Below are 14,423 nucleotides of genomic sequence, written 5' to 3'. Positions count from 1 at the left end.
CACACACACCACACATGCATCTGCACACTACACACCCCATAGATACATACTCATTCACAAACACACTCACACACACACTACACACACGCATACATACATACCACACACATAATCCACTACACACACGATGCACACATACATGCTCACACATCATGCAAATACTATACACACCACACACACACACTCACACATGCACACCATATACACACTCACACACACTACATACACAAACAATACTGCATACACTCACACACTATACACACACACTACACACACCATATACACATACACACACTCACACACCTTACACACCATACAGTCACATACATACACACCTTACACACCACACACACTCACACACATATACACCTTACACACCACACACACTCACACACATACATACCTTACACACCACACACACTCACACACATACATACCTTACACACCACACACACTCACACACATACATACCTTACACACCACACACACTCACACACATATACACCTTACACACCACACACACTCACACACATACATACCTTACACACCACACACACTCACACACATACATACCTTACACACCACACACACTCACACACATATACACCTTACACACCACACACACTCACACACAAACTACACACACTCTCTCACACACACCATATATACACACACTACATACATTATACATACACACACTCACGTACACTACACACATGCATGCACACATACTACACACACCATACACATATTCACACACACATTACACATACATACACATACACACACTAAACACATACCATATACACACAGACATAGACAACACACACACTCCCCACACACTAGTAACAAAAGAAATCACAACTGTAACTGCTTGAGCTTATAGCCATTGCAAAACGAAGGAGAAAATAAAAATCAGGACGAGAGGGGACCCTCCTATATTTCCTATAGAGAAGCAGGTAACTTACACACACCCCCCAAACCCAAGACAACTTAAAGCAATCTTCTCAGAACACATTTGAATTATACTCCTTTAAAGCCACAAGGAATTCCAGTTTAGACTTAGAGATTTTAAAAACCAAACGTGTAGAATACATACGACAAAACTGCAGTGCCGCTGGCGGATGTCCTCGATGGGCACCTGAACGTGCCCACATACCCACTCATTTCATTTTAGTCCATAACCTCATTGCCAGCCCACACTCCTGGGCATGTGGCTGCCCTGCAGGTGAGGCACCGTTTCCCAGCCTCCCTTCTGCGAGATGCAGCTGTGTACAGCCACATGAATAACACAGGAATGGAACTAATTTAGGTCACTTCCCAATAGATGAGGCTGCATGCCCTGGTTTTGCTCTCTCCTTCTCTTAGTTGAAGATGAGCATGGCAGGACAAGAGCAACCTTTCAGGCCAACTGGGTCTTTAGTTCTGCTCCGGTCACAGCTAAGCTAGTCTATACAACAGACATGAGCACCCATCACACCCGAGGCATGGAACCGAGTCTTTGTGTTGCATCTTAGGCCTTAACTCTAATTATTATTTAGGGAAGACTATAAAGGAGCCATGAGCATGGACTATTCTTTGTATTGCTTTCAAATGGATTATAAAACTGGAGATACCTACTCATCAAAACATCCCAGGGAGAGAATCAAAACACAAGCTACACAAGGGGATAAAATATCTGAAATATTCTCTATTCAAGAACGTGTATCTGTAATATACATCTAAAATATCAAGCTTAATAAAAATAAGCCAGAGGGCTTCTTTCCTAACAAATCAACTGCGAACCTAGGTTTCCATTACTGTTCTTACCTAGTGAGGGGTGTCTAAGGCCTTACTCTGCCTGTAGGCTTTCTTGTATGAAGCTTCTGCCAGTTATGACTTTAGGTCTCTCCACTTCAAACATCATTTTGCCTCCTTTGGAAAAGTAAATCTAACCCTGTGATATAGGTCCCCATTGCCATCTGGTCCCAGGCAGTGGAGATACATCTAGAGAGAATGGGGCTTTGTTTCTAGGTTCTGGAGAGTCTGTCGTGAAGTTGTCCAGGTTCCCTAGCAGCCAGGGTGCCCCCTCCTCCAGAATGAGGTCTCCAGTGAGCTAGCTCCCTCTGAGGAACAGCTCTCCCATGGACCCCAGTGGCCATGTTACGGTAAGTTCCTGGCGGTTTTCAGCATGTTCTGCGGCACCCTCAGGACTCCTCTCTGTATCCCAGCCCTCTAAATCTTTTGTGGGTCACTAAGGTAGCGACTGTTTCTTCTTCTTCTTGCCATCCCCATGTATTATACTGCAGACTTCTTCCCACAGGCCAATCCCTCATGAGTCCAGCCCACCCTGATGGGTGAAGGCATCATCTATATATCTTTAATATTAGATAAGAGGACTATGGTCTCTTTGACAAATCAAAAGCCTGGAGTTTTCTTCTCTCTGTTTGGGGCTCTGGTGATGACTTGAGGTTATTCATGTAAATTCCAAAACTTAATGTCCATGAGCCAAGCTTTCCATAGGGACATTTTTATAACTCACTACTAACAATATGATATTTTTCTAGTAAAACTAATAACCCACTAAAATGTCAGTTAGATACCTGGAACCTGTATGGAGTCAAGTTCTTTTCCAGGATCAAGTGATTCTCTCTTCTCTTCTCTAAGTTGTGTCAAAGACTTCAGGAAATGTCTGTCAATCACACGGACTGCTTAGAAAGGCTCTGTGCAGAAACGTGCTGCCTGGGCAAGGCTCCAGTAGAATCCTATTGCCCACAGTGACTCTCTCCTACCTGGAGCCCCACTTCTCCCTGCAGAGTCTCCTGGAGCTAAGATGCTTGAGCACTTCCCTGGATGCTGAGAGCTTTGTTGACTTCTCCAGTCACCCAGTGCCTGCCCTGTACTCACCCGTGACAGGAAGTGGATCTGTTCTCTCACCCTTGAGTGAAAAGACAGGTCTTTGTGGCTTCAGAACACACGCATGCCTTCTGCCTAGTACACTCTTCCCACATGTCTTTCTCCCACTCCAGCTCTATCACATCTCTCTTGTGTTTTTGGAAAGCCTCCATCCAGATTCTCTAGGACCCCACTGCCCCATTGCCCCAAAGCTCAGCAAAAGAAGGACTCCTATGAGATGCTGGAGAGCTCCCTGCTTCCCCCAACCCACAACTCACATCGAATTTGTAACCGTCTGTGTGTACACTGGTTTGATTTTGAGTCTAGTTGCCTTCCTTCCTATATTACAAGACCCATAAAAACAGGCATTACTCTCTACTGGCCCAGAGTTGCACCTAGAACTTTGCACCCAGCAAGCAAATGGCTAACATTTACCATGGGAGGTAGAATAATAAAATGGCCAATCTTGGGAATTTAGATCCAGTGGGACCACAGCTGTGTTTTGACATTACACCAGCCATGAGCTTCTGGACAACTAACTGATCTCAGTGTTCCCATCTGTAAAATGGACATCCTTCAATTCTGGCTTATTTAAATATTTAATTTTTTCTACTGTTGACTTAATATAAGATTATTTATAATAGGGTTATTTAAGAGTTCAGATCAAACAATCTTGTTTCATTGCTTCATCTAAGGAAACCCCAGCAGCTGGTAATTTCCTACACATTCAGGTCCCTAACTAATAGGTCTACTAAGTTGATCCATTTTGCATTAATATTTTCATAAGATGCTAACTTCTAAAGTGAATATTTCATATACAAAAACTGATGGGTGACTTGAATAAGCCATGTCGATTACCTATGTAAACATTTATCACACTCCTTTTAAACACATGGATTAATAACTATTGGAAACTTGTGTTCTAACAATTTTAGAGAAAATCTAAAATGTGCTTCTTTACTGACTTAGTTGACTGTCTTCTAGGATCTACCTACAAACCAATAATTGGAGTCAGAATCAGACAGGACCTGAAGCTCCTGCAGGCAGCTTTCCCAAACACTCCTCCTGAGGGCTTTCCTCCTGCCTGCTTGAATCCTGCATCATCCCCGCCCCACCATCACCTGGCCAAATACTGGTACAGCCCACTCAGGACTGAGGGAGGTAAGGAGCCTTAGTCTGGAAACAGGAATAGAAACCCACAGAAAAACAGGCATGATGCAATGGGATGTGGGCAGAGCCAGGTTCCAGAACAAAGCAGCAGTCTCAGGAGGATGTAAATATTACAGCTCAAAGAAGAGATGGGCAGAGGGACTCTGAGAAAGCTCACGGAGCTGGCAATGCCACTCTTGAAGGCAGAACTTCACTAATCACCTTTTCTTGTCTTCTCTTTTGTTCCATCCAAGAGACTAAAATGTAAATTAGCACCTGGGCAACTAGACAGTGTGTCAGGGCATTCAGACATCTTGGTCTGTCAGCATTTCCTTCCCACACTGTGGCCCTCTCCTGCAGGCCCTCCCTTGCCTAGTGAGTCACACCTACTTCACAGGTCATTGTGTTTCTTAGTCTCCCAGCACAAGAGAGTGGGCTGGGCAGAGCCAGGGGACTAGGAACCTGCTGCTTGTGACTCACAAAGGACCAAAGGTGAGTCAGTTGGCTCTGCCTCAGTTTCCTAACCTGAGAGACTCCACGTCTATTTAGTCTCTTGTCCTCAAAGATCCCTGTGTGCCACTCAAGGGTGCTGTCCTTCTCTTCTGGGTAAGACTTGGGGACTCAGGCAGTAAGGCCACCATATAAAAGGCGAGCTGGTAATTGTTGGGTAACATGAAAAGCAGAAAATAAGTCAACAAAAAAATGAAAGTGTGTTTGACACACGGCTTTCATAGAACCTCCAAATTAAAAGAGATTTAAAATGTAAATATGGCCTCCCCCTGCCCCAGGGGAAATATAGCTTGAGGGCCAGACCTGCCACTGAATGACTGAGTCAAGTTGGGCAGCCTCATCTCTCTGAACTCTCATTTGCTCACCTGCAAAGGCCGATTACAGGACTAGGGTGATTTTCTCTGCAGGCAGACCCGGACACACTACAGTGCTGGGTGGATGCTACCTGTGATGGCAGCTGACTGTTCTAACCTACTGGCTATGGGAAAGATTCAGCTGCAAGTTTCGTTAAATGCTAAGATTAGACACTATGGTTACCAAGAGTCTCAAAGAGAATAAAGGAGGGGAACCCCTCCAGCCCTATCATAGTCACCATATCTCTCAGGCTGGGCATCAATAGCTGACTTTACATTCTTCTTACAGTAAGGGAAGCCTATATAATAGACGCCAGCCGTGGTAAGCAAAACGTCTGGGATCAAGTCCTGGACAGACTGCATGTCACAGTGTAAGCAGTTTCAAACATTCTAATTGGTGGATTTCCTGCAGCAGGTGGGATGGGGGTGCCCAGACCTCTCCACCCCAGAACACTGAAATAGACTATAAGGGCCAAGCATACAGCAACCAAGGCCCAGTAGCTTATTAGGAGTACAAATGTGGAGACGTGACTGTCATCTATCCATCTTTACCTCTTTCTAGGTACACAACCTAGCACAAGTGGCATTTCCTAAGCTTTGAATTGTTCATCTCTAAAGTACATTCGGTAGTATCTATTTTGTAAGATGTGGGTTGGGATTAAATGAAGCCACCTATCTAAATCACATAGGATAATATCTACAATGTAAGCATTCTCGGCGACCTAGCTCTGTTGTAGCATCTGATTGCGTGTAATAAGTGCCCAATAAGCTGTACATATTAGTACTGTGCTCACACCCACCTCTCTTCAATGATGGCACTGTGGCCTCCCAATGCTCAAAGGCCAGCCATCGTCTTGGGTCTGCGAGAAGAACCAGATCTGTATTTAGGTCAACTGTAGCAGGCATTGCTTGGCAACAACTTTTTGAATGACCTGACAGTCACATGCTTTCAGGGCAAGAAGACTTTTATTATATATATGACATTTTCTTGGATGGTGCCATCAAATGCATCATTTTGTAAAAGAGAAAAAGGCCTAGGGGGAGAATGTGGGGACACACCTCAGTCAAGCAGGAAGTAGAAATGTCTGTCTGTTGTCAGACCCAGATACACAAGAAGTGAGTCAATTTCAGGGACTGGATTACTAACGTGCTCTGATGAAGTAAGTCCCCGGTTTTAATATTTTAGAACATGGGCTTATGCAATGGCTATAGGCAGGGTTTCCTGCAGTACAGCCAGCTGTCCCCGAAGAGTGAAGGGCCCTGCTGGGAAGGAACAAGATGGCAGACTCTAGTTACCCTGGGGTGTGAGTGATGTGCTGGGTGTAAACCAAGAGGGAAGGCGAGACAAAGAGAAGGGCGCTACTTTCTTTGTGGTCTGCTAAATCCTTAGAAAAGTTAGAAAATGAAAACATGATTTTCTTCTGACCGTAATCTCTGGTATTGGTGGGCTGAGAGTTTGGCTTCTCTGGGGACAGTCCCAGGGCTGGACTTCTCCGGGGACAGTCCACATTCTCTCATTCCTCAGGCAGAACCTTGCCATTTGTTTACTTCTCTCCTGTGGTCAGGCAGCTACTGCCTCCATCTGTGGCCTCAGCCATTGAGATTTATTTGCCAAGGGAGAATAAGAAGGTATGGTTGGAAAGAGCTTGTTTTAATGCAAGAATCCACTTCAGGAGGAGAAGAGCGTAAAGCTCCCATTTTAAGAAGGTGCAGGCAGGAGGAACAGAAGATATATGCTGGATTGATCTAAAAGGCCGGGAGTTTAGAGGATGTGTTTTATTGTTCAGTACACTTGGACAAGGGCAAATCTATTGCTTTAAATTGAGAGAGACTTTGCTTACAAAGATGCAAGGGGAAAATACAAACAAACTTGAGTATTCTGTTTAAAAGCAACCTATTACTTAGAAATAAATGTTTCTCCAGGTTGCCAGAATCTGCAGATGTACATGTATTTTAAAAAGGTAATCCTCCAATTTCATTGACATGCATTTATATAATTACTGTTCTATCTTGCTGGGCTCTGCCTCCTAATGAAAATCAGCTGGTACAAATGTGAGGCAAAGCTGAGCTAACCGAGGGAATTCCCAGCCCAGCACATCTTGCACATTACCGAGGCCCCTTCTGCAATGTGAGGTTCTCATTACTCCTCCATCAATACTGATATAGAGTCTAGATGTCCCTATGTTTTCTTTTCAAAAAATTTTTTTTGACCGAAGGTATATAGGTCATAGGCAGTATATGTGCTTAGCATGTGCCAGGGCCTCAGTTTCATCCCCAGCATTCAAAAGAATAAACTAAACTAAAAGTGCATCTTTAAACAAACTCTTGAGGCTGGATTTGGCTCAATGTTTGTTTGTTTGTTTTTAAAAACAATTTATTCAGATTACATCCTGATTGTTATCCCCTCACTTGTATCTCCCTGTTCCTCCCTCCCTCCCTCTTTCACCCTATTCTCCTCCCCTAGGCTAGACGTGTGACAGAAGGGGACCCCTCCCCCAACATATGATCACAGCCTATCAGGTCTCATCTAGATAGCCTGCTTCTCCTTTCTCTGAGTGCCACCAGGACTTCCCAACAAAGGGAAGTGGTCAAATAGGGGGCACCAGAGTTCATGTCAGAGCCAGTCTCCACTCCCCACAACTGTGGAGAAGGCGCTGTCCATTAGATAGACCTGAATAGGGGGGTATAGGTTTATTGCATGCATTGTCCTTGGTTGGTACAGTAGTTTGTGCAGGCCCCCTGGGTCCAGATCCACCAGCTTTGATGGTCTTCGTGTATGGTTCCAGGACCCTCTGGGTCCTTCTATTTCCATATTCTTCCACACCTCTCTTACCTGGAGTCCCAATAGCAAGCAAATCCCAGCATCTGTTCCAATCCCCTATGAGTGAAGACTCTCAGAGGACATCCATGTTGGGCTAGTATCCAATTATAAGTGAGTATATACCATGTGTGTCTTTCTGGGTTGGGGCTAACTCATTCAGGATGATCATTTCTAGTTTAATTCTTGCAAATTTCAAGATTTCCTTGATCTTAATAGCTGAGTAGTATTCCATACTGTAAATGTACCACAATTTCTTTATCCATTCTTTGACTGAATAGCCTTGAACTCATTGGCACAGGAGACAACTACCTGAACAGAACACCAATATCCCAGACTCTAAGGTCAACAATTAATAAATGGGACTTCATGAGGCTGAGAAGCTTCTGTAAGGCAGAAGACACCGTCAACAGAACAAAGTGACAGCCTACAGACTGGGAAGAGAGCTTCACCAGCTCTACATCTGACGAAGGGCTAATATCCAATATATATAAAGAACTCAAGAAATTAAACACCACCAAATCCAATAACCCAATTAAGAAATGGGGCTCAGGGACTAGAGAGATGGCTCAGAGGCTAAGAGCACTGACTGCTCTTCCAAAGATCGGAGTTGAATTCCCAGCAACAACATGGTGGCTCACAACCATCTATAATGAGGATCTGGCGGCCTCTTATGGCCTGCAGACGCACATGCAGGCAAAATACTGTATTAAATAATAAATAAATAAATCTTAAAAACAACAAGAACAACAACAAAACCAATTGCACCTTTAATCCCAGCACTTGGGAGGCAGAGGCAGGTGGATCACTATGCGTTCGAGGCCAGCCTGGTCTACAAAGTGAGTTCAGGATAGCCAAGACTACACAGAGAGACCCTGTCTCAAAAAACAAAACAAACAAAAAACAAAACAAAAAAAGAAATGGGGTTCAGAGCTAAATAGACAGTTCTTAGCACAGGAGTATCGAATGGTTGAGAAACACTTAAAGGAATCCATAAAGTCCTTAGTCATCAGAGAAATGCAAACCAAAATGACTCTACCTTACACCCATCAGAATGGCTAAGATCAAAAACTCAAGTGGCCTCACATGCTGGCGAGGATTTAGAGAAAAGGGAACACAGCTTCATTGCTGGTGGGAGTGCAAACTTGTACAATCACTTTGAAAGTCGATTTGGCTCTTTCTCAGAAAATTGGGAATAGGGCTACTTCAAGATCTGGCTGTTCCACTCCTTGGAATATACCTGAAAGATGCTCCATCACACAACAAGGACATATGCTCAACCATGTTTATAGCAACCCTATTCATAATAGCCAGGATGTGGAAACAACCTAGATGTCCCTCAGTTGAAGAATCAGCTCCATGTTTAAGAGCATTTGCTTTCATAAAGAACCTCAATTCTGCTTCCAACACTCATAAAAGGGTGGGCAAAATTAGCAAGGGATCCAATGCCCTTTTCTGGCCTTGGTGGGCACCTGCATCTGCACATGCACGCCCACGCGCACTCACACACACTCATACACACACACACACACACACACATGTCATTAATAATAAAAATAAAATAAAGCTTACTGAGTATTCTTGAATTTTTTTTTCTGCCAGAATATAAAGTTGTCAGAAGGTGCAGCTACAAGTGATGACTGTGAGCTTTGCAGAGAAGGGTCCTGTGTGACATCTTTATAGGTCTGGCCTCTGTCCCCAAAGTGACATCACCTCATATTCCCAGGGAAGAGAGATGGAAAGGAGCACGAACACACACTGGATACCAAGCAGGAAACAGTAGCTGGGAGGAAGCACAGGGCTGAGCTGAAGGCTTTAAGCTGACATTGGCACTCTGGTCCTGGGCCATCTATAAAATGTGTGGTGGGCCTGCTTAGAGAAGCCCCATATAGGTCTGCAACTCCTGAAGTCTCAGGAACTCTGGGCATAAAAGACCTGTTCAGGCTGGGCTCCAAATCCTCATACTTTCTGATAATCTTGCTAAGCCACCACTTGTCCGAGAAAGCTCCCTCCAGCTCATCAGGAAGTCCGTAGGCACTTTGCGGCTTACAGAGGCCTCCTAGGTCTTCTCATCTACCTCCCCCACTCACTCTCACTTCCCACAGAAAGCAGCCAGGGGAACTAGCAGGCTCAGTGGCCAGTGCGTTAGGTCCAGGCCCCTCCTGTCTGAGTTCTTTACTGCCCTAGTAGGGGCTGGCTGTCCTTGGACAATGGGAGGTGAGGTCAAGCCCTCGTAAACCTGGGATACAAGGCACAAGGGAAAGGACAAGATGGGAGTCAGCTGCCCATCCAAACCTGTTTTACAGCTAAGGGTTTGGAATCAGACTGCTAGATGGTCATTAAATGAAACCAAGCGTACAGCACGTTGCAGGTGCCAGTTCCCCATGGTGTTCCTGCGCTGCACCCTACAATTACTCCTACAACTTGAAGAAGAAAAATGAAGCCCAGAGAGCAGAAGGGACTCGCTCAGGCACAGACCCAAATTGAGAAAACTGAGTCAAATGTCAAAGTCAGGTATTAAGGGTCAAAATATGACCTCTTAGTGCCTCGTTTTGCCTTTCATCAAACTGATTTGCATAGCTTTACACTGCACAGGTTTGTTTATTACTATTGTTGTTGTTGTTGTTATTATTATTATTGTTTTCATTTGCTTGTTTGGTTTCTTGTTTGTGTTTTGTTCTGCTTTTGTGACAGTATCTCACTATGTAGCCCACACTAGCCAGGGACTCACAACCCTCCTGCTTTAACCCAAGGAATACTGGATTATAGGCATGTGTCATCATGCCCAGCTCAGAAGATCAGTTTTTATTACAACTTTTTATGATTTTTTGAAGAAAGTGGTTTTGAATGGATCTTCCTGACAGGTTAAAACCTGCAAGCTAGAAGCACAGACGGCACAGACAGCCCTCCCTACCATGAGAACATGAAGTTTTAATGGGGTATTGCCCTGGGTTGTGGGTGGGGATGGGGGGCCTCAGAGTAGTCAGAGGTCTACCCAACATCTCCCCTTTGGGGAAGACCATGAACCTACTGAACCTCATAGACAGTTACAGGGTAGTTGCCTCGCTGGGGTATTCCTCCTCCCCAGGATGTGAAAAGTAATGCTAATATAATGGACTTCTGAGCCACAATGTAACTTCCCAAGATTGCATCCAAACAAGCAAGGTGATAATTACCTTGAGGGTATGCAATGCTGTTCTACTTCAGCAGTGAGCACGTGTGCGTGTGCACATGCATGCATGTATTTTAGTGCATATTTTAGATGCACTGTTTAAATTCACACCACAATAGAAGCAGAAGAAAAGAGAAATGTAATGTTATGTTATACAAAGATCAGCATACGTTGCCTTCTAGCTCCCAAGTTGATGGCAGAACTTGATGTGAGCCAACATTTAAAACTTGGAAATTTTTGCCGGGCATGGTGGCGCACGCCTTTAATCTAGCACTCGGGAGGAAGAGGCAGGCAGATCGCTGTGAGTTCAAGGCCAGCCTGGTCTACAAAGCGAGTCCAGGATAGCCAAGGTTAACACAGTGAGACCCTGTCTTGAAAAACAAAACAAAAACAAAAACAAGCCAACAAAACACTTAGGAATTTTCACAGAGACCCGGACTTGCAGGTTTATTGGAAAAGTTAGGCCTCGCAATGGCCACCTGAGTGACAGGCCTTAAACAGGGCAACATTTCCTAAGCTGACAGGCTGCTGATTCGGTGCCCGTGCAGTTTCCCAGGCACTTAGCACCATGGAGCCTTACATTACCGGCATTTCTCACTGTGGACTAGCCCTTCAAGTCAGGATAACTTGTGTGAGAGGATCCTGCATACAAGTTTAATAGTGAGGGCTTGTTCACAGTAGAGGACGTTCACAGACTGGTTCTCAGCCTCAGTTCTGCAGGCGAGTTGCTGGCAGACATTTTAGGACTATGCTTTTCCCTAATCTAGATCAATTAGATGAGGGTTTCTGGCTGAGCAGTGCCAGGATCAGCACTGTAACTATTGTGAAGCATAGGAAATGGTCATCTTGCCAACGTCCTGTCGCTCCCTCTGTGCCCCTGTCCCACAATCCTCCACCGTCCTCATCTATCCCATCCCGACTCCCAGCACCACAGGTTATGTTGCCTGTGTTGAACTTGCTAACCAGACTCACCCTGAATCCCCATCTTGGTGTCTGGACTCCTTCAATGGTGAGGACTGAGATGCATCCGTGTGGCCCATTTTCACTGGTGTTTCATATTTCACTGTGACTTTATTGTAAACTCTCTTCCCACACTGTTATTGGTGCAAATGTGTGCTGTCCTGAGTCTAGGGCTATAACAATAATGCCAATATATATATAAATATTCTTGGCTATTTCTTTATAAATGCATATGTAGACATGTCCATAATTCATATGTGTTGTAGCAGAAATGCCAGGGCATAAATTGTTCACATAATCAGGTCCAATAGATATCTAAACAAAAAAATGTATCCAAATGTGTCCACTGATACTGCCACTGAAGTATCTCGGAGTTCTGCCAGCACTCTGTTGGACTCTTAGGAAAAAGCCTTTCTGGGGCGCAGACATACAGAAGTGTTATATGGGGGTTTCCATTTTCAGTACTCGGCAGCTAACAATGCTGGGAATGCTCCGTGTTCTCGGGCATGTGGCTGTCCTTCTGTGTAGCACCTGTTTAGACTCTTGCTCTTTTTATTTCTGTATTGACCTTTCAGAATGGATCTGTTTAAGGGGGGTAGGCCAGTATGAGCCAAATATGAATGAAATTGTCGTAATGCAGCCTCAGTGTGTGTGCTGGCTGGAAACAATCAAAATGTTTTGGTTTGTTTGCATGTCTTGGATGTGGGTCTGTTAGCTATATAGAAGACACACGTCTCTTTTCCCTCTGCAGTTCGTCTTTCCCTCTCAGTGGTATACTTCAAGAAACTGGACTTCTTCATTATAATATAGTCCAAAACCATTGGCCATACCAAGGTCATAAACATATTCTACCTTTGTCATGGAGAACAATGCTGCTCAGTAAAAGACGAAATGGAGGTCACATGTAGCTTTACTTATCTTTTAAAATTAAAAATAAACTGAAACTTATTTTTAACATTTTATATAACCCAAATACATCAAAATATCATTTTAATGTATACTCAGCAATTAGCAATAAGATGCTTTATATTTTTATCACTTATACTATATATTTCACTAGTAGTATGGTATGTATGGTGTGCATGTGATCAGTGTGTGGCGTGTTTGTGGAGGTCAGAGGACTATGGCAGGAATGGTTCTCTTCTTCCACCACGGGTTCCAGGGACCAAACTCAGGGCCTATTCAGACAGTGTTTCTATCACTCAGCCATCTTGCCAGCCCCATGCTTTCTCTACAGTTTATAAAATCTGCTTTGTGCCTTTTTCACATTTAAGCAACATCTTTATTAGGCCAGCCTCATTGTCAGACCCACATAGGCCTAGATGTTATTCTGTCTTGCCTGCAACATCTAGACCAATAGATAGATCTGTATACATTTTAGGGCAACAATCTTTCTTTCCACATGCATATTCAAAGAGCTCCCAATTTCCTGTGGTACTGGGATCACTGGTCACAAGTACCAATATCCGCGGATGTCCCTATAATCTCCAGTCCACTCTACTGGCATGCTGCACCCCTCCGTCAAAGTTCCCAGGTGACTTCATGTCCATATTCAGTGTTAAGAGCCATCTCCATGTAGAGCAACTTTATAAAGTTCAAAGGAAGACAAAAGTTAAGGTCTGTGTATCAAGTGTCTCCTTATGATATTATTTCAGAAATGTGTGTGTGTGTGTGTGTGTGTGTGTGTAAGGGCAGTGGGTTAGATAGTAACTAAAGTACCACTTGCATGAAAATATTTCTTACTATCAGTTATGGTTAAAGACGTCTGAAAGTGACTGCGATGGTATATCCTATGAGACACACAGTTGCCTGCTATTTTGCAGTCATCATTTCGGGGAGCTACGTGTCTTTCTTGTTCTCACACAGTTCATGACTAGAAGGCCACTGGAAGTGGATTGCTGCTGCAATCCGTCCAGGTAAGGCCAGTGGCAGTTAATGGAACAGGACGAGTTCATTAGGAAAGTCTGTAACTTTGACCCAAAGTAGAATATGGCAAAGATCCTGCAGTGTGCATAGCAAACATTGCAGATGAGTATAGTTTATGCTTTCTTTGCATCAGCATATTTTACGTTTTTATAGTTTTACTCCCAGGTTGAACAAGAAAACAAACTTTGAAGAGAAGAAATTGAAGCCAAGTGAGATATTGAACTCAAGTAATCTTCATTGGAATAAAAAAACTTTTTCTGAGAATTTTGTGCTTGAATCATGAAATGATTAGCTTGCCACTAGCCCACGTCAGGCTCAATCTAACCAACAAGTACTTATTGTCTGTCCAATGAAATGAGCCTGAGAAAGGAATCGAAGTAAGACAAATGGGCCTTGTTCCAGCAGACAAGTACCCTGTGGGGAAATGGTTTAATCACAGAAATTTTCCTCATAAAGTACTTCATTTTACAATGTGGACATAGCAAATAATATTCTCAAATCCCTTAGCATAATAACTGATTTTTAAAAATTAACCTAAGCAGCCTGCATGTGATTTTTTATTTTTCCCATTAATGAGAAATAAACATGTCTTTGGGGTTTATTTTCTAGTTGAACATATACATACAGGTTGTGTTTGTATATGTCAATCTTGAGCAGAGAA

The sequence above is a fragment of the Acomys russatus genome, chromosome 7 (assembly GCF_903995435.1).
Source record: "Acomys russatus chromosome 7, mAcoRus1.1, whole genome shotgun sequence".
Taxonomy (NCBI): domain Eukaryota; kingdom Metazoa; phylum Chordata; class Mammalia; order Rodentia; family Muridae; genus Acomys; species Acomys russatus.
This window is presented reverse-complemented; position numbering follows the sequence as displayed.